The sequence below is a fragment of the Corvus cornix genome, chromosome 5 (assembly GCF_000738735.6).
Source record: "Corvus cornix cornix isolate S_Up_H32 chromosome 5, ASM73873v5, whole genome shotgun sequence".
NCBI lineage: Eukaryota > Metazoa > Chordata > Aves > Passeriformes > Corvidae > Corvus > Corvus cornix.
This window is the reverse complement of record NC_046335.1, coordinates 13,027,566-13,047,637: the sequence shown is the minus strand read 5'-3', so window position 1 is coordinate 13,047,637 and position 20,072 is coordinate 13,027,566. Positions and strand designations below refer to the sequence as shown.

Genomic DNA, 20,072 nt, shown 5'->3' with positions numbered 1-20,072 from the left:
TACAGTACATTGTAAGTGTCAGCTTTTCCTGATCAGTTTTTCTCTGTCTTATTAGAAGCAATTTCTGCAAATTGATAATTAATACCTTTACCTTTGTTAAAAGCAGCTACTTGTGTAACAACACTTCCAGTGTGGTACAATCAGTATATTTTACTATTGATGTAAATAGTTCATAAAATTAATTATAAAAAATATTCTTGCAATACAAATTTAACATTTCACTTATTTTTGTCTCTTTTTTTTCTTTCTTTTTGTTTTTTTTTCAAATTTTGGAATTCTTATTCTACTAAAAAAAATTTTGTCAGTGTGTTAAGTTCAAATACATTGGTGATTTCTTCAAAGTAATAAACATTTGGCCACGTGAACACAGAACAAAGGAGTGTTATCCGAAATGTGCTACCCACAGCACACCACTGGAAAATTACCCCAGACCTTCCCTGCAACCTTATTCTTTCCCTTATACCCACCTCCCTTCAAGGCTCAATGAAATCAGTTACACATGAACATGAGTGAAGCAAAGAATGCCATTTTATTCACATAACATGATGTTATTCAGCATTTTGGTGATGAGCAACTGTCAGACCATTGAATGCAGACAGAACAACAACTGACTCATGATTTCAGGATTTGCTCTTATCTGATACCTTGTTTTGTTACCCTTTTAGCATAGAGAAACCAACCATTCATGTAGGGATAGGCTTGAGATGAACTAACATCTTGCTGTAACAAAGCAGGGGGTTTAGATATTCATCGCCCTGTGTATGGAACAGAGATGACAGGAAGGGCTGTGCTGGAGGAGCCGCAGCCCCGGTGCAGCCTGGCCTTGGTGACAGGACTGAGGGGTAGCTCAAGGCACAGTGTTGTGGTTGCATCCTTATCTGATAGCCAACACACCAGTAATGGTTTGGTTCCTGACAAAAGCACCTCTGTCCTTGGTATGATAAAACACTATTAGCTTCCTTCTGGGCAAAAAGTGCCATACAGCAGGAATGTGTCTGAAATGCTGAGAACTGAACCTGTGTGATAGCAAGGCCTGATGAAGCATTATAAGTTCTTTATTTGAAATGTCATTTGAACAACCAACCTTGTGCTGCATTCTCTGGGCTTTGCATATAGTCTCAAGCTGCAGCAAAGGAGAGAACATTTCAGTTTCCAAGAGTCAAATCTTGGACAACTGTACCAAGGTCTGCTGTGGATTCAAGTGCTGACAGGTAAAGAGAAAAGAATTTTTTTATCTAAGCCACTGCCTCAGAGCTCAAGACTGTTTGAGAACTACAATAATTTCTCAGCTCCACATACAAATTGACATCAAGATCTCTGAACTAGGCATGTCAGAGCAAACCTAAACAATTATTCTTGTTACTTGGCCCTCTATTCTGTTTCCATCCAGTCTTGTAAAAAGTGAACATCAGTCTTCACTATGCTCTGAGCATTGATGTCACATGGACATGGTGTCATGCATGTGCAGCCATAGCAGAACAGACTTGATAGACATCAATATACAGAAGATACACAAGAAGATATACAGAAGAGGTATTTTCTCCTCGCCCAAAGTAATCCATTCATTTGAATTTCACTGAAGAATTCTACTAGATCACACAGCCTTCTCATCATACAAAATTTTTCATATTTTACTTGCATTTATCTTCACTTGCCACACAGAAATGGGGAGAAAAGGGATGATTGGTTTTGTTTCTCCTAGCATCAGAATAAATGCTATAGTTTGGTTTCAAAAGAACAATATACCTCACAACAGCATGCAAGCAGATTTAATGTTAAGTAGTAATGCCAATTTCAACCATCCTTTTTTTTCTGTTTTTGACATATGTCTTGCTGGTATATCTACCACCTTCTCTGAACTGCAACAGAAATTCACTCGGCTCATATATTTTTGGGAACCACTGGAAAATCATTTCTGGGGTCTCAGAACCACTCTGTTTCCTGATGTGCAGTAGCTAATACATACAAACAATTGCTAAAGGATGGTAACTGGTTAATTTGGGTGGATATCTTTCACACAAGACCTCATACTGCTCTTCAACCTGCTGAAATATGAAGTGCCAACTGGCATAACACTGTACAACTCTGCTGCTAATATGAGACATATTAAGCCAAAAACACAAGCAAGTCCTAGAAAGGAAAATAAAGCAAACAGAAGGCAAATATCCATTTCAGAATAAAAGAATATGATCAAATTAGCAAAGCATTGGTAAGGCACTAGATAAAAATGAAAAAAATAAAATGAACAACCCCAAAATAAGACAGACACAAAAAATTTTTCTTATTTCATGTTTTTGAAAGCTTTGTTGTAATCTCTTACTGTAAGCCCATACAACTAAATATGTGGCTTGCTCAAGGTATTTGTTGCATCCTAATACAATGTGGTCATCATATCCGGGGGCATTTAGGAAACTGCACAACTAGAACTCGGCAGGATGCATTTTGCTCTTCTGCAGACATGTTCTCATACTGTGATAAATATATTTTGAAAATAAAAATTCAAACTCTTGAAAGGTAGATAAGCTGATATTCACTTCAGATTCTTAAAAAAATTATCTTCATAATTTTTCACTTCTCTCATGTAAGTATACTTACCTTATTAAATAAAAAGTACCTTCAAATGAAAAAGAGGATTTTTAATTTCAAAATGTTGAAACAGGTTGTTTCAATTATTTTGGTTTCATTTGTTCCTAATATTTTGGGAGACAGAAAATTAGCTAAAATCAATCTTGTACTGCTTAGAGCTTTAGTTGCAGTGAATTGTTGTTTCATGATGAAGATATATTTCATAAATACCCTCCCAGACAGTTTATAAGAGAAGAAGAAATGGAAAAAAAATTATCCTTTTGCTCAGCATTGCACATTGAACAATGACTTTTCTGCCACCTTTAATGTTTTCTTTTCGCAAAGTCAAATACCCTACAAATCAATACTTCATTGTCCATGGAGGTGTTCTTTGGTTCAACACCTTGATTTTGAATTGGTATTTAAAGAGAAAACCATTTCTGGCAGAGTTGTTCTTTCTTAGGTGGCCCTTCTGTCAACCATATGCACATTTAGAGAAGGCTTTTTTCTGTCATGCTTGTTTTTTTTTTTTGTTTTTTTTTTTAAACTGCAATCAAAATTCTGAAGAAGTGGACATTGATATTTCCCCCAGACCTGTACCTGCACCTTCTTGAGCAGTGATTTGAGAAGTATCCCCAGGCTGCTGAGAGAAGCAAGATGTCCCAGAAGTGCTGCATTCTGAAGAAGATTTGCTCTCCTCTCCACAGCTCCCAGTGCATGAGGTGTGTCACTGAACACCACTTTTGACTGGATAAATATGCTTTTATTTAATTTCTATAGTCTGCTGCTTGCTGCTGCTGGTGCTTACATGTCCACAACATCTACCTAGGGCACACGAGATGGCTTTTATACTCCTGGACTAGATAGAACTGATATTCGGCATCAGACAGGATTAGTCTGTCAGTGACAGAGGCTGAGCACAAACAAGAGCAGTAGAGCTAAACACTATTTGTGTTGCCTCTTTCCAATACCTTCAATGTCTGATTCAGGCTCTCATTCCCACTGGTGACTGGTTCTCTTCCCTGAGCATTTCACGGAGTCTCTAGATCTTCAGTAATCACTGAAGATGTGACCAAAAGACATGGACAGCCAAAGAGTTCTCTGGGCCTGCTCAGTTAAACATCTCCTGGATCCATTGGATCCCTGATCATAGGAATATATATGTATACGCAGGGATTGTTAAAATAGATCGAACCAATGGGGCTTGTACAAAAATAGCAAAATAAATAAATAATTATACACACATTTCAATCTTGATTTTTCCAGAACAACACTCTAGGAGTGCTTTGCATTTCAAATGGGAGCTGACTATATGGAAAGTACAATGTACAGTAGAATTAACTTTTTTTTTTTTATTCAGCCATTTTTTGCTGTTCTAGACACAGGTCATGACCTCTCACCTCCTGTTTATTTCTTCCCATGTTGACCTTTCACTGAAGCACAGGGCTAATTTTTTGCTCCAGTGACCAAGAATAGGAATTTGTCACTTTATTCAAAATGGAATGAATACAGGTATGTCTGGCATTCTCAGCTGAGCTTAACCCTCTGCATGCTGAAAACAGTCAAATAGCCAAGTGATCTCTATTAGGAAATATCTTTTCTGAAGTTGTGCTATTTTTTGTAACAAAAGAGTTTTGCTTCTTTTGTCTGAAAAAGGGTTTTTCTTTTTCTGTGCACAGTCGGGTACAGTTTTCTTTGTTGCAAAATACAATGAACTAAACAGAAGAAAATGACAGGTTAGAGGTCCATAGAAATTTGCAATGGTTCTACGGGAGAACTTTCATTAGTGTTAGGAAATAACCTCCATCTTAATTGTCTGCTGTACAAACAAAGTTTTATGTGTTATCTTTGACTGAGAAAGAAATAACTAATTTCTCCAGTAAGATGCCAGTAATGAATTCTTATGGACTAATCTTAATAAGTATGTGCAAAGTAATCTATGCTTCTCATGTTGAGCTATAAAATAGAATTCTTTTCCTTATGCAAATACTTTCACTGGTACTTATCCACCTATTCAAATCTCCTGTGCAGTAGGGTTCTTTTCTCCATCTGTAAATTCTGTAAAAGGAAAAGACGTCAATGTATCCATGCAGGATTTGACATTAACGCTTAAATCCTGTATTAGAATTACAAAGGATAAGGGTGCCAGCAAAAAAACACCCCAAAAACCAAAACCCACCAAAACCCATGAAACAAACGAACAAACAAACCCCAACAAAACAAAACAAAAAAAAAAACCCAAAACACAACCCAGAAGGTCTCAAGTTAGACAGTCAGTAGATTCAAGCATTACCTGTCAAAATGAAAAAGTTGTAAGCAATGGACGTTCAGAGCATGATTTCCCACAAACACATCCTTAATATTTCCATGGTCTCACTGAAGTTACTGTAATCTCTCTTTTCCTCTTGGTGGCTATATTACTATATTTTCAGACGTTTATGTCATGCCCTGATCTTTTATCCTAAATACACATTAGCATTGTTGCCTTTCCAGATCCTGTCATTACCTATGTAATGCCTGAAGTCTGCACATGCCTTTTGGCCAGCCAGTGTGTGCGAGCTGGCTACCCAGAGAGCAACTCTGCTGAGCTCATGGCACTGCCCTTCCTGCAGTGGAATCACTTGTTGGGGCATTTGTCTCACAAAGCTTGTCAAGTATTAACATATCTGATCACTTAACCACATTGATTTAATTTACTGAAATTATATTCACAGAGACAAGAGATGGGGAGAACAAGAAACATAAACAGCTTTCTCTGGTAGGCTTCCTAAGCCTCAGGAAAGCAAGTCAAAAAAACCTTGGTGACTTTGGACCCTGTTACACAGACTGAACCAATCCTGTGCTTTCATCCAGGATCTCCCAAACATGTCTTCAGTGAGGTCAGTGGTTCTGATCTCAAGGACATGAAGCAAGCATCATTTGACATTATTTGTGTAGAAATTTTGTCCATCTCAGTTAAAATCAGCAAAATACTATGAAAACATAAATTTGCATATTTTTTAATAAAATTGAATTACCTCTAAAAGCTCCAAGTCTTTAGTATCTTCCAACAGCATCACAACTACGTACAGGAAAGGACTAGAATGGTGAATTATAAGGTCTGCTATGTGGACTGGGATCTTCTCCTCAGAAGAGAACACTTTTAGTGCTACAAATGTGAGCCAAACTTTATGTGTTGTTTTTAAAAGCAAAATTTCAGACCCTGGGGGAGGTTCTGTACATACTTTCACTGAATGGGGAGTATCCTTAATCCTCTTTCCTCAGTGCTGAGCTCTGATCTGCCAGCCTTGGCACAGTTTGATTTTGCAACAGCCCCCCTGAACAAAGGTTGCTCTGAGCTGCTCCCTGTTGGGTCCATTCCTGCATTCATGCAGGCAGATCATGGGATTCAGAAGCATTGCAGTTTGTTCATTTTCCAGTTCAAACCTCTAAGTGACTGCAAAAATTTCCAATTCTGAGAACAAGGAAATACAGGTGTGGGTGGAGTGTGGTACATTTGTAATGGCAATCATGGTAACTGTAACAATAACATCTGTAACCTATTTTTGCCTTTCAGTTACCTGAAATGTCCCTACTTTATAATTTCCAAGGTAGAAAACTAGATCCTACACCTGGCTAAAATATGGTTTCTAGATTCACCTGAAAAATGCCAAAATAAAATATTCATATGACATAAGGACAAGAGGGATCCTAAAATCAAAATAAAAAAGTTTCAACTTTTCTCCAGCAAATACGGTCTCCTGACAAGCAAATAAGTATTTGGCACAATAATGCTATGAAAACACTTAAGTATAGTTGAATCTATTTAGTGTAGTAGTTACTGGTGGTTAATACTACTCCACCTTTGAAAATTCTTCCTGCTTATCCTATGTAGGGTGTTTTAGTCACAGCTAGGAGTATATTCTTCTTCTTTTAGACATAAAACATCATGTCATTCACTGTTTTCAGTCCTCAGCTCTCAAAGTGCAGAATATGATGCCAAAGGAGTGGGAGCCAGTGAAGAGTATATGCTTCTGGACCAGTAGACCTATAACAGCTTACAACACTATTACTGGGGCTGCAATTCATCCAATTTATTGACAAGTTAAGGACTCAGCTTTCACAAGCAAGTGGAAATTATACTTACCTGTGCCAGGGCACTTATCTTTTTATCTCTTCTTCAGCATATGTCTCTATTTCTTTTTACTAAATGATTTCTTCCTATTAGAATATATATGTTATATAGATTATTGTTTCTCACTGGCCTACACCATCCATGGAGCTTCCTACTGCTAGAATGAGACAAGCAGCAGCAGCTTGGTCTGATGTGGGGCTCTGGCTGCTTTCCTGGGCTGTAGGGCTTTGTGCAAGTGTCAAATAAGGGAGGAACCAGCACCAAAACCATCCATGCTAGTCCTGGCATTTGCATACTAACTGCTTCTGTGGTGACCACTTAAATCCAATATACTGAATGCTGAAGGGAAAAAAGAATCACAATGTAAACAGAAGAGAATACCATCCCTAAGCAGCCCAATACCACATTTTTCATGCTTTACAGTGTTTTACACGGGAGCTTTTTCTCTGGGAGCATGCACATGCTCTGATTTTGATCTTTTGAAATTTCTGCATCCCTTAGGTTGTATCCTTTCACTCCAGAATAACTCTTGTTGTGATAGATGAACTGGAACAAGTGTGGGCTTCCTCACAGCCACTTCCTGTCAAAGTGCCCTGTGCTAAGCAGCAAGCTGTGCAGTCAAATGGAAGGAAGCACAAAAGTCCACTTTTCCCTTATCCCTTCCCCATGGCAACCTGACCAAGAACAGTGACCCCCAGCAGCACAGCTGAGGCCTGAAACTGTGCTGAATTACTCAGAAAGAGAATCTCCTGACCCCAGCCAGCAGAACCCAATGAAAATATGTGACCTCTAACTGCAGAACCCCTTGTCCGACATTGCGATTGTACTGTACACAGCCAACACAGGTCAGACCCTTTCAGGAAGCTGACTTAATGATTCTCAAATCTAATTTAAAATGAACCAGTGAACCTAGAACTATTCAGGTTCTGCAATTAGAGGGTTTTACATCAAGCAGTCAAAAACCCCATAGAAATATCACACCTCCTTGAATTAAGTATTGAAATCAAATATTTTTTATTCAGGGCTGACCTTTGTTAGCTACATGTAAACTGAACTGATGATGAGTCATTGAGCTAGCAAATTAGTACTCATAGTTGTTGACAGGGTCAGCAAGAAATCTACCACATTTTTAAGCAAAAATAAAATCGTCATGTAGGTATTGTCATATGTACTTCTTGTCCTTAATGACATTCAGAAACCATTGGCAACAAGAAGAGGAAAACCAGGAGATTTTGGGGTTTTCACACTCTCTACCAAGTGTAATCAGAAATTTAACACCACAAGCTTTGGTTAAAGAGCTATAACAGTATCTATTTGTTGTGCTTTCAACCACATAAATAATAGAATTGACCTCAACAGTGGGTAGAAAAGGGACCAAACACTCCAGCTCTCTACCTCAGTTAATATTGTCTCAATAGCACTACAGCCTATTTTATAATGCTTCTGCACAAACAGCTGTTTGGCTTGTGACATCAAGGTACACCAATAATTCATTACAAGAACATTTGTTCTGTCATTAACCCTTAGAACTGTATGAGTAATTTGGGGCACAGCTAAACAGGGTCCTGAATGTAGGGCACTGTTTACTGAAACAATTTTTTGAGTGAGAGCACCTTACAATTAACAACTTTTACAAATTTATATGAACAGCACTTAAATGACAGAAAGAATCTCAAAGGCAGTTGTTTAGCAGACTTGACTTAACATGTGTCCATTCAGTCTGTGGGCTGCTCCTGGGGTAACATCCATTGGATCACAGCTGGTCTACACAATGAACACATTGCTGTGGCCACCGTGGGAATTCAAAAGAGCTACATGGTTGAAATTGGGTTGGGCCATCCCAGTTTCATACTTTATTGTCAGCATGTCCACATACAGCTCCAGCATGCAGAGCACAGTGCCCTGAACCAGTAGAAAATACAGTGCTAATGGAAATATTTAAGATGAGACACCAAGAGCCTAACAGATAGAAATATTCTGTGCTACAAATACTCTGAATTTTGAAAGCAGCTTCTCTTTTGCCTGTCTAGTTTCACCTTCTCTCTTCTGTTAAAGGCCTTTTGGCATTTGTGCTGGTCCTCTGAATCTAACTATTTTGCCTCTCTTCCAGTATGTTACCCAACTCTGTTGTTCCTTCCAGTATTTGGCATTTGCTTTGGAATTATGTTTGTCCATCTGTTATTTGTCCTTTTGGTGATGCGTTCTGCTGATTCCCATTTGTTCCTCTCAGCTTTCTCAATAATTTGGGCTTCTGAAGTGTTGTGGCATCAGTCAGCTCTATCTTGGCCCAGGACAGTGTTTGTACAGAACAAGAGAAAGAGCAAAAACTGGCCTAGACTGATTTTTCTGCTTCTTTAGGAATTCACAGGCACAACTTTTTGCCGTGGTCATTCCCACTAGCTGATTTCACTGGTTCAAGGAACATGTAATGAAAGGGACTTTCTTCTCTTTTGGTTTATGTTTTACTCCTTCCATCTTTCTGGATGTTTTTAACCAGTGTGAGACCATTAAAAAGGCTAAAATGTTAGCAGATGCTCTTCCAGTCTTGACTGAGCTGGCACTTTTGTGATTCATATTCCTTTCCCTTTGGGAACACATCCATCTCCTTTATTAACTCTCCACAAAACTTACTGGCCTAGTATGGTCTAAGGAGAACCAAAACTGCTCCTATCCACACTTTCTTTCCCCAGTTATATCTTTTTTATCCCTTAAAATAAACCACAATCACACTACCCTCTTCATGCAGTTGCTGGATATGACCTTTACTTGCCATGACTTCATTTTTCAGGCTTAGAACATTTTGTAGACAGAATTCGAAATTTGTCAGCTCACAAGTTGCCTGTGCACAACAGTGTGGAATGACTAAAGGGATGCTCAGCTATTGATAAGTTATGTGGATATTGTTTTTCTCCCCCACCACAGCTCTGAAAGCCTATTTTAAGGTCACACTATGATCAGACTTATGCATTATACTGAGCTTGCAGATTTTCCTTGGCAGTCAGGCACTAGGTAGGATCATGCCTCTTTTTATACATTTGTTTTGGATTTAGACTCATCCAGTAAAGCAGTATTACTAGAAAACCAGGTTTCTTACAAAAATAAAACATCCTTCTGGAAAACCTGACTTTTTATAAATGAGGATTTAGTTTGTATCAGTGACCCTTGGAGATATCTGAGCAGTGTAGATGAATGAAGGATGCTTACACCACTTTATTTTCAGCTTTTCAAGGAGGCATTAGTTAACCTGTTTGCTGAGGTGTACTGAATTCATGTAATTTCTGGCCTCAACCCTCTGAAAGCCATGTGAATTTTGCCAAAAACAAAAAGATACTGGTATTCAACATCACTTGTCAGAGTAAGCCTGTCTTCGAAAGGAAGGAGCTTCCTTTTCTTCCTTCTCCTTTCCTTCCCACCCCCAACCAAAATGCTTCCAAACCCACATGTTTCATTACATAAATACTGGGTATTAGGAATAATTTATGAAATGTTTATGATGTGGGTAGGATGCTGGTTTTGATCAAATCAAAAAATCAGGAAGCCCCAATTAGTAAGGAAACCCTGAACAAAGCACCCATGGTACATATGAGCTCCCTGGGGTTTGTAGATAAGAGCTTTGCAGATGCAGACCGCTTGCAGTATGGAAGCCCCTCCTGCTCCTGAACATCCAAACAAACCCTGGGTCACACAGAAAAAACAGACCACAGTGGCTACAGAGAAACTATCCCAGCATCTTTGGACTCCTTTGGAAAAATTTACACAATCAGCTAGATCTCATCCAAGTGAGCCAGTCTGTGCTTGGACTCTAGCAAAGTGGAGAATGCACAGAGTGCTTTGGGACCATCTCGCCGGCCAAGTGTGTCAGAAAATGGAGCAGTATCACATTAACATCAGCATTATTATCTAACAGGCAGGAACATGACAGAAAGGAAGAAAAGGAGTCAAAAACTATTACCAGCACTGCAGATCATCACCTTCTGATTGAAATCACTAATTAATTGTTGCCTTTAATATTTTGATTCTAGTCTAAAACCACAAAGTGTGTGCCCACAAAACACCCTTGGACACTCAAGACATGGACAAACATAAGTGCTAGGTAACACATTTACAATTGCAAGAAAAAGGTGTGAATAGTGTAATAATGACAAATGCAAGCAGTTAGTTACAGTTTCAGTGTTGATTATAGAAGGTCTTTTGGAAATAAAATTAACGTAGCAACTTTCAAAGGAAAGGCCAGGTATAACTGAACAACAAGTGACCATTCAGTCTAACATGGTCAGCAGTCATTAAATTGCATCTCATTCTTATTCTTGTACTACATCAGTCCAGAAGTTGCCATCACAGTGAGAGATGTCAGCTTATGAAAGTACTAATCAGCTGATACATGCAAATATCATTATTACACACACTGCAACATACAAGGAGAGCCACATTCTCTTTAGATGCTACTCTCGTGAGATGAACAAATAATTTTTTCTCTGCACGAGACTGCTTACCTTATATCATCATGTTACAAGATTTTACACTTTTAAAATAATTAAAACATTCCAGTTGCAGCCATGTCACATTTAAACAGCAGCAGCTAAGGGAGGATTACAGTCACAGCCTCCCATACTGCATGCAGGCTAAATTCAAAGGCTTCCTGCCTGTAAGCTAGTTAGAAGCATTGAAAAAGTGGGATTTAACTTTGCTGTTTGGTAAAGGATAAAATAGAGGAATCTCCACAGACTACTACCCTGTACAGTACACATTGTTAGTCAAAAGAGAGAATGGCAATTCTGCATTATAAACAACAACACATTCCTCTCTTTTTATTCCTGAGAGCTACAATTAAAGGATGCAAGTCATAAACCAGTGTATTATATGATGCATTGTATTTAATCTTGCTGCATTGTTTTATATAACAGGTTCATATAATTCTTCAGACAGGAAAAGGCTTGTTCTATAAAAATACAGAGCCCTGCATCTGAAATATAAGTTCACGCACAAGCAATGTATATATCGCCAAACCAGCAAACTAACTCACTTACTTAATACACTAAACTTCAGGTTCTTTCTATATTATGTGAAATGGCTTGAAACAGGAGGCAGCTGCCAGGAAACATCACTGCTTCTTTGCTCAAGAGAGACAAGGGAAGGAAGAATGAAGAAAAAAATTCCCTCGATGGATGCCACAATAGCATGTCTTTCATTATCGCCCTGTGTCAAGGCACTGTGTAATGTTCATTGTGCATGCATAGTAAATTACTATTTACCTGCCAGTGCCTTTGATAAGTCAGTCTTTTCTCCCTCTTTTCGTCCACACAGCATGGAACAGTGAAACCTCTTTGCCTATAATTCTTATTAAGGTGATACTTTTTCTGAATAAGAAAGTACACACTTCCAAAGGAGGCATTCTCTTGGGTTTTTAAGGGCCATTGTTTTTATTGTTTTCCTTTTATTTCTCCCACCCTGCTGTGTTTTAATGCTATAGTGACTTCTGTGTATACAACTCTCATATTGAAATGTCTGCCGCAGATATATGCAATATTAAAGAGTGCTTATGAATTTTTGACATCTAATTAGTCGCTACCCAGTTAACATGTCAAGACTCAGAGGGATTAGGGAGTCAGCCCTTTCTGAATAAGTTAAAGCTATGCCCTGTCCTTTTCATGTATTATTCTTTAATGTAGGTGGTGATTATTTTGCTGTGATTAATTGATGAAGCTCATTGGTCTGGCAAGTGTTACAGAATTCACCATTCCTCACTTTTATTTCTCTCTGTAGGGCTTTCCCACTTATTTGAAAGGAATTGGTTCTATTCGGTCTGTGAAGCTTCATTGTCTTTCCTCAATACATGCACATTGGTTTCTCTTAAGATTTTATCTATTTAATTTTATATCTTTTCTACTATAAAGGAAGCAGATTAATAATGCTTGTTTTATTTTAAATCACATATTTCAAATAGGGTTTCTCTAATGTGTTGTTTATTTTTATTTTTGATGTATACTTTTAGACAAAATTACTGACATATATTTTGAAGTATAAAAGTAGATTTTAATTTTTTTTTCTTAATGCTTTACAAAGTCCCCCACATTCAACAAGGCTTGGTGAATTTCGAGGTTTTCTGGTCCCTGATTAGAAGCAATATTTCACTCAGGCAAATTTTAATTTTTTTAGCAGTTTGAGTGGCTTTTTTCTTAGAGATGATATAATATTCTCTGTTGTCAGTTATGGTAAATTATATCAATTTTAGCATTCAAATGGAAGCCTTAATTATACAATCTCTGTTTTCCATGTGCACGCCTTTCACAAAAGGAACAAAAAAAAGAAAAAAAAAGGGAATATTGAGGGAAATCTTTAAACACCTGTAGAAATCTAAGTGATGCATATTTAAAACAATGTGATCACTCATAAATTCAGCTGTGTATCAAGGCTCCTGCTGACCTGTGGCGCACTCCAAAGGAATGTTCCATTGATTATATACAGCTGCGGATGCTCAGAAAGAAACAGCACATATGTGTGCTTCATGGTCTGATATATTTGTTGTATCCCCCTCTGTGTAAGTGATATTGGGTTCTATATAAAGAAACAATAAAAACGTATGCTGAGCACATAATGGCTGTGCCGTTTGCCTACACAGGCACCACGCCACCAGTATTTAACTCACTGCTTTTTAAAGCACTGGAAGATCTACCGTAGCTATAAAAGGCAAAGCAAAAACATACCCATACACACGCACAAAGTTTTTTGCTTTTTTTTTTTCTTCTTTTTCTAAAATACTGTGAAGGAACATCCTGCTGTATCACACTGTTTTTTGTTCACCATTTTACTGTAGTCAGCTCAAGAGTTTTGGGCCTTGCAAAAGTGCAACACAGTCAGGCAGTTTCCCTGAAAGGATAAAATCAGAAAAGGAATTTTCTGAACACAGTGCAAGAGGCAAACATATAGACATGATTATGGAAATATTTAATCATGCACTGTGGCTACTGAGAACTTTCTTCCATTCACTACCTCTTCACTGCAAAGGAGCTGAACAAAAGGCTCTTGCCATCCGAGTTCATTTCTGCAGCCTTGTGGTTTTATGGACAAATAATTACTTTTCACAGAGCAGAATCCATCCCATTATGAACCTCCAGTATTCAAATCTGTAATTGGGACAATAGTGGAGCTCCAGCCCGTTTATCTTCTTTTGAAATGAAGAAACTGATGCACACACTCCTAAAAATTTGATCATTATAAATAATTACAATTCTATTTTCCAGTCAAGGTTTGCGCTTTTTAATTTACATTGGGGGGACTCTTTCTAAGGTATTTTGTTGGTGAAAATACATAAACAATTCTCTCTTATCAGGCTTTAAAGAAAATTGCAGTGTGTGAGGAAAAGAGGAAAGCGAAGGGGGCCAGGAGGATTTAGCAAGGTGCCCCTCCTAACCCCTCACCTGGGTTTTGAGGTTATTGTGAAGAAGCTGAAAAGAGGAGTCACAGCAGCCTCACACACCCCCAAACCACAAACGCCTTAGGAGCAAAAACTGACATCGACCCTGCCACAGGAAGGAGAGCCAAGAGGCAGCAAGGAAGGGAAATAAAACTGAGCAGGGTGGGTGGGTCAGCTGAAGGGGCTGTGAGTACGAAGAAGGAAGAGGGGGCAGCATTAAAAGAAATATCAATCAATTGGAGCATATTCACTTTCTCCTGTGCAGTAGATTCTATCAGAAGGAAACACTGAACTTTGTAGTGTTAGCAGCAGCTGAAATTTAGAATTATTGTTTCCTCCTAACAGAAGACTCATTTTCCACGGCCGCATTTGCAGCATAATAAGCTTTTTGTTATTTTTTCAATTAGAGTCAATTGACCTAACAAAATGGTTGGCAATTAAGTGATTTTTGTAATGGTCCGGGGGTAATTTAGTCGAGCTTGTCAGCTGTGTTTCATGAAGCCGAGATGTCTTTTTTTCCCACTGCCTCTCTCTCTCCCTCTCCCTCTCTCTCACTTACTCCCTCTCTCTCTCAAGCATAATGGCTCATAATTTCAAAATCTTTTCCTTCTGTTTCCCTCACAATAATTCGCAATTACAGGAAGTTGTTGGAGGTGATTTTTTCCTACCTTGCTTTTTGAGTCAGTAATTTTAAATAAAATGTACATACTTGTAAAAAGGGGGCTATTACAGAAATCACTTTTTGTGTAAACTCAATTATTTTATGAATAGTGACACCAGTTTCTGCTGGGTTCAACTCCTAAAGGCTGATGTATTATTATTTTCAGGGTAAAAGGTGTTGAACATTTAGAACACTTTTTCAAATCAAACCAGTATTCAGGAAGGTAAACAACAACTTAAACGATGAGAAGCCTTGTAGTAAAGCTGACAGGTATATGAGAAGAATGAAAGCCATTAGGACATTTATACAATAGTCTGCAGCTACTGGACTTTATTTTCTCCTGTTAAGATTTAGGAAGAGATTCCTCATTTGTCTAATTGATTCATTTTCTTAAGACAACATCTGGAGTAGCAATTCATATTAAAGTGCTGTAGTTAGATCTGATGACTACATCAGATGTTCTTTCATTTGTATTTTTTTTAATTCTGTTTTTTTGCACACACACATTCACACACAGGCTCGAAACTGAAGCCACGCACCCATCCACCAGTGAATCCGGAGACTTCCCATCATCCGCCTGCAAACGACTGTTTCTAGTTTTTTGGTTTTTTTTTTTTTTTATTTTTAAATCCTTTTTTCTAATCCCCAACCATGCTCTACATTTCCCCTGTGTCTCCTGCCTCCCTCCCAGCCGGCGGGATGCGAGGGATGCGCAGCTGCCCGCAGCGCCGAGCGCGGCTGCGGCCTCGGCAGCGGGCAGAAGGGGGCGCTGCTGCAGCGGAGCAGGCGGCACCTCGCCCCCTGCCCCTGCCCCTGCCCCTGTCCCTGCTCCTGCCCCTGCCCCGACTGCCCCTGCCCCTGCCCCTGCTCCTGCCCCTGCCCCGCTCCTGCCCCGACTGTCCTTGCCCCTGTCTGCCCCTGCCCCTGCTCCTGCCCCTGCTCCTGCCCCTGCTCCTGCCCTGCTCCTGAACTGCTCCTGCCCCGCTCCTGCCCTGCTCCTGCCCCGACTGCCCCTGCCCCTGCTCCTGCCCCTGCTCCTGCCCCTGCCCCGCTCCTGCCCCGACTGTCCTTGCCCCTGTCTGCCCCTGCCCCTGCTCCTGCCCTGCTCTTGCCCCTGCTCCTGCCCTGCTCCTGCCCCGACTGCCCCTGCCCCGACTGCCCCTGCCCCTGCCCCTGCCCCTGCTCCTGCCCCTGCCCCGCTCCTGCCCCGACTGTCCTTGCCCCTGTCTGCCCTTGCCCCTGCCCTGCCCCTGCCCCGCTCCTGCCCCGACTGCCCCTGCCCCTGCCCCTGCCCTGCTCCTGCCATTGTCGCTACTCCTGCCCCAGCCCCTGCCTCTGCTCCTCTCCCTGCCCCAGGCTCCTGCCCTGTCTGCCTCCTTCCCTGCCCCTGCTCCTGACAGGGCTCTGCTTGCCCTGTGCTCTCACTCTGCCCCCTGCCCCTGTCTTCTGCCCCGTCCTCTGCCCCTGCCAGCCCCCCTGCCTACCCCCTGCCCCTGCTCGCGTCCCCTCACCGCTCCTGGCTCCCTGTTCCTCCTGACCCACACCCGCCTGGCCATGACCCTCTGCCCATGTGACCCTTCCCACCACAAGCTTCCATCGGAAAAACCCATCGGGCAGGGCTCAGAGGTCCCCGCTGCAGCTGTTTTAGCCCCATGCTGGTTTCCAAGGTGGGGATACCGTCCTGGGGGCTGTGTCACCTACGGTGGAGCAGCCTCTGCACTGAATGCTACCAGCACTGGTTTGCAAATGAGAAGCGGTGTGTGCTGTTTCTTTGGGGGGCGGGGGGGTGGTGGTGTTTTTTGTTTTTTCCCAGTGTCACAATTATTTGTTGGTGGCTGAATTTTATTCATTTATTATATTAATTTGCTTTGTCTCACATTCCTGGAGTTTTGAATCACATTTTAAGCCAAAATCTGTGGGCCAAATTCTGAGAGGCATTTTTACCTTCCTCTTTCGTTTTCCTCTCCTGCATCCAGCATCTCTTGGAACTGGGTTGTGAAAGACTGGCCTTCCATCTTGCCTACTGGGACAGTAAGATCTGTGTGCATTATCCTCAGTAAATATTACTTTTGCATTTGGATCTCCACTCATTTCCCTTATGACCCCTGACAGTCTTCTCCTAGGGTTTGATTATAAGTCACTATAGTCTGGACTGTACTGGAGTCTCGTAAGGCTTCGATTAATCCACTGCACCTAAGCATTGCTGTGCCTATAAAAGGAAAAGTTATGATTCTGAATAAGCATCATGCGGAAGAAAGAAGCAAAAGCATAAAGTATTAAACTTTCATCCAGCACCATAGGAGAGATGTAGTTATTAAATTTCAGCTGCTTATCAAACTGATATGAAAGTCATTTTGCATGATTGCTTTGCATCCTCGAATCTTCTGCTTTTATTTGCAGTGCATCTCTGCGCTTTCTTATTAGAAAAATACTCAAAGGATAAAAAAGCTGATAATATTATTCAGTTTTGACAATTAGGTAGAAAAAACATTTTAAGAAGTGCTTTTTTTATTGCAGCTAGTAATAATAGTGGTGGTCCTCCTGGTAGCAGTCTCTTCTGATGCTACCCAGGGTGATGCTAGCTTTACCCTATAATGGCCAAAGCCCTGATGGTTATACTGGTAAAGCTGCTAAGGAGTGTGAGCTAGGATGTCATTCTCAATATCACAAACAATGTACACAGCCACAGATTATTTTGTCTTCAGAGGTGCACAGTTTATGGTTTTTTCACTACCTCCTCCCTGTTTCAAGATTCACAAGTGGACTGGGGCTAGTGCCTGTGATGAGTGGGGCAAGAGGAACAGTACCTTCCTTGTCCTGGACTTGCCTGCAGCTGCTGTCCATTCCCTCAGGCTCACTGGCACGTTAGCCACTTCAGCAAACCTATCTCTGTCTATTTATAATCAATCTCCCATACGCTTCAGCTGCCCAGCAACTGCCTTTAATTATTACCTCCCCACATTGTGGTTCCTTTCCAGTTCAGCTTAATCTGCTCCTTATGTTTTGCGTGTGAATTTATGCAAAACTATAAGCATTCATGGGAATGGGGAGCCTTTAGAAGATGAGAGCAAATCATCCCATCTCCCACAACTCTCCCTTTCCCCACCATGGGTTTCCACAACTTGATGCTTCGTTGTTTTGTTTTCCAATGTTCCAATCATTTCTTCAGTATTCTCTCTGCCTTCCCATTTTCTGTCAATGCTTCCCCATCTCCTGCTGGGTTTTACTCCTCTATGATTTAATTCACTCTCAGCAACTGTCACAAAGCTGATGGCTCCCTAGCATTTATCTCTTTATCTTTGGTTGCTACCTTCTGTCCACTCCTTTCATCTCAGACTATCCACTCATATCAGTGTCCAGATGTCTGGTCATAAGCCCAGGATAGCAAAAATGCAACCTCTTTGAGCCATTGTTTCTTCACCATTGTACAGAATTATTTCCCTGTGGCATGATGCTGGAGACTATTAGCACCATACCTGCTTTTCACAGTTTCTCTTCCAGATTTAATTTCTAAAAATCAAGTCTCTGTTTTTCCAATCTTTATGAAATATATCTCTGTTATATTAAAAGACCTCCTTAGATCATGCTGTCTAGATTTGAGTTGTCATCCCCAGGCTATGAAAACTTTTTCCCCTCTGAATTTTGTACCTCTACATACAGCAATTTGCCCCATGTGCAAGACAGCTCACAAGAGCAGTCTTAAATACTTCTACATGCTGAAAAGATCTGGAAAGGTCAAGTTTTCCTCCCTGGGAGAGGAATTCCCGTGGCTATCCCCATGTAACGCATGTCTTTGAATTAGCATTTGGGCTGTCCTGAATTCAGGGTGGGGTAGTTCACATTGTAACTCAGGGGGCAATTTTCTTTGACCCCTTAATGACAATTACTTTCTGTGGTACTCAGCCACCCACAGAAATCTTGGTCCTCAGAGCAGGGGTGACTCTCACACTGCATTAGGGAGCAATGCAATTGTTCCAAGGAGGTTCAGAAGCTGGAGGGATCTGGGCTGGCAAAAGGGATGAATTACAGAGGAAATACTTTATCAGGAGAGAAGGAGAGTTACAGTGTTGGGAAAAATATTCTGACAGTGAGATGTGCTAAGCTGGGTGGGGGGGAGGACAATGTCTCCTTTGCAGGATTCATCATCAGAATATATTTATTACTGTGTTGTCCAAAGTACTTTACAAATTCTAAGATATGATTGTATCTTACACCTTGGCAAGGAACAGAACAGATGTCCTTATAAAGGACAATTTAATCAAGGAAAAATAACAATTAGGCAGGAATTTGCTAAAGGAATCAGTAACTGTTAACTCATGGTCAGCCCAAAAAATGTAAAAATTATCTGGCTGAATTGTGCCGTGCTGAGCTCTGACTGCTCAAAATCTACATTTCAGTCTTGTACAGTTTTTTGTACCAAATAGCACTTTACAGAAATAAAGTAAAAAATATTATCTTATTTCACTGTCTGTGGGCTAATATTTTCTCTCTGAAGGTTGCTAACTCCATTTCCAACACAAAAATCAAAGGCAGGTCACATGTTGAAAATATATATAATGTCCTCTGCAGAGTGCTTTAACATGCCCAGCAGTATATTCCCACTTTATTCCTAGAAGAGTAAAATTACAGTGTGTAGCAGGGCTGGCACCATGCTTCCATGCCGTGCAGACATTAGAGCAGAGGGAATGATTCACAATGAATAGTTTAGTCAGTAAGTTTAGCCCTTTTTCTGCTTATGGGATCTCCATGGGCAGACTGAGGTTTCCTTGAGTTTATTATGCAAAAGAATTCAAAGAGATCCTTTTTCCTCTCTAAGTACTTCTAATTGCTCAGGAACACTTCTCTGTGAACATTCCCCAATCACTTCTTGAGCTTTGTGAGATATGACTGCTTTGATGAGTCACATGGTGTTGATTTATTTTTCCAATGTGTTCAGTGTGCACATATTCATGTGTATGAATCTAATACCCAGTTTCCATCAATACTTATGCATGCTGTTCTGAAATTCTCAGTGAATAGCCACAATAGTAATAGAATCCTACAAATGTCCCTAGAAAGCAAACACAGCTAGAAGACAGTATGGTTGAGAGCAATCCATTTGCAAATTCCAGTAAATGAACAATGGTTGATAGCAATCCATTTCCAAATTCCATCGAAGGCACTTTTTTTTTTTTTAATGGCATTTAGCCAGCTATAGTAGATTCTGTGAAAAATATTGTCAACTCTGCTTTCCATTCATTTCATCCTGTGTTTCTCTCTTCTCATGAAGTAGCTGTGGGAAGGAAATAATAGCAAACTTCTCCTCCCCCTCCCCCCGC

At 40.3% G+C, this 20,072-nt stretch overlaps 1 long non-coding RNA gene across 3 annotated transcripts in view; it reads right to left on the bottom strand.

The window, feature by feature from the left end:
* Nucleotides 1–510: 510 nt before the first annotated feature.
* Nucleotides 511–20,072, bottom strand: part of LOC109144541 — a 57,122-nt gene continuing 37,560 nt past the window's right edge. For 2 of the 3 annotated variants that reach the window (XR_002045373.3, XR_005602075.1), the window contains one exon: nucleotides 16,269–20,026. This is a non-coding gene — a long non-coding RNA (uncharacterized LOC109144541). Of the gene's footprint in view, nucleotides 4,624–16,268; nucleotides 20,027–20,072 lie in introns of those variants that run through there. The other variant, XR_002045379.3, reaches the window with a different exon arrangement.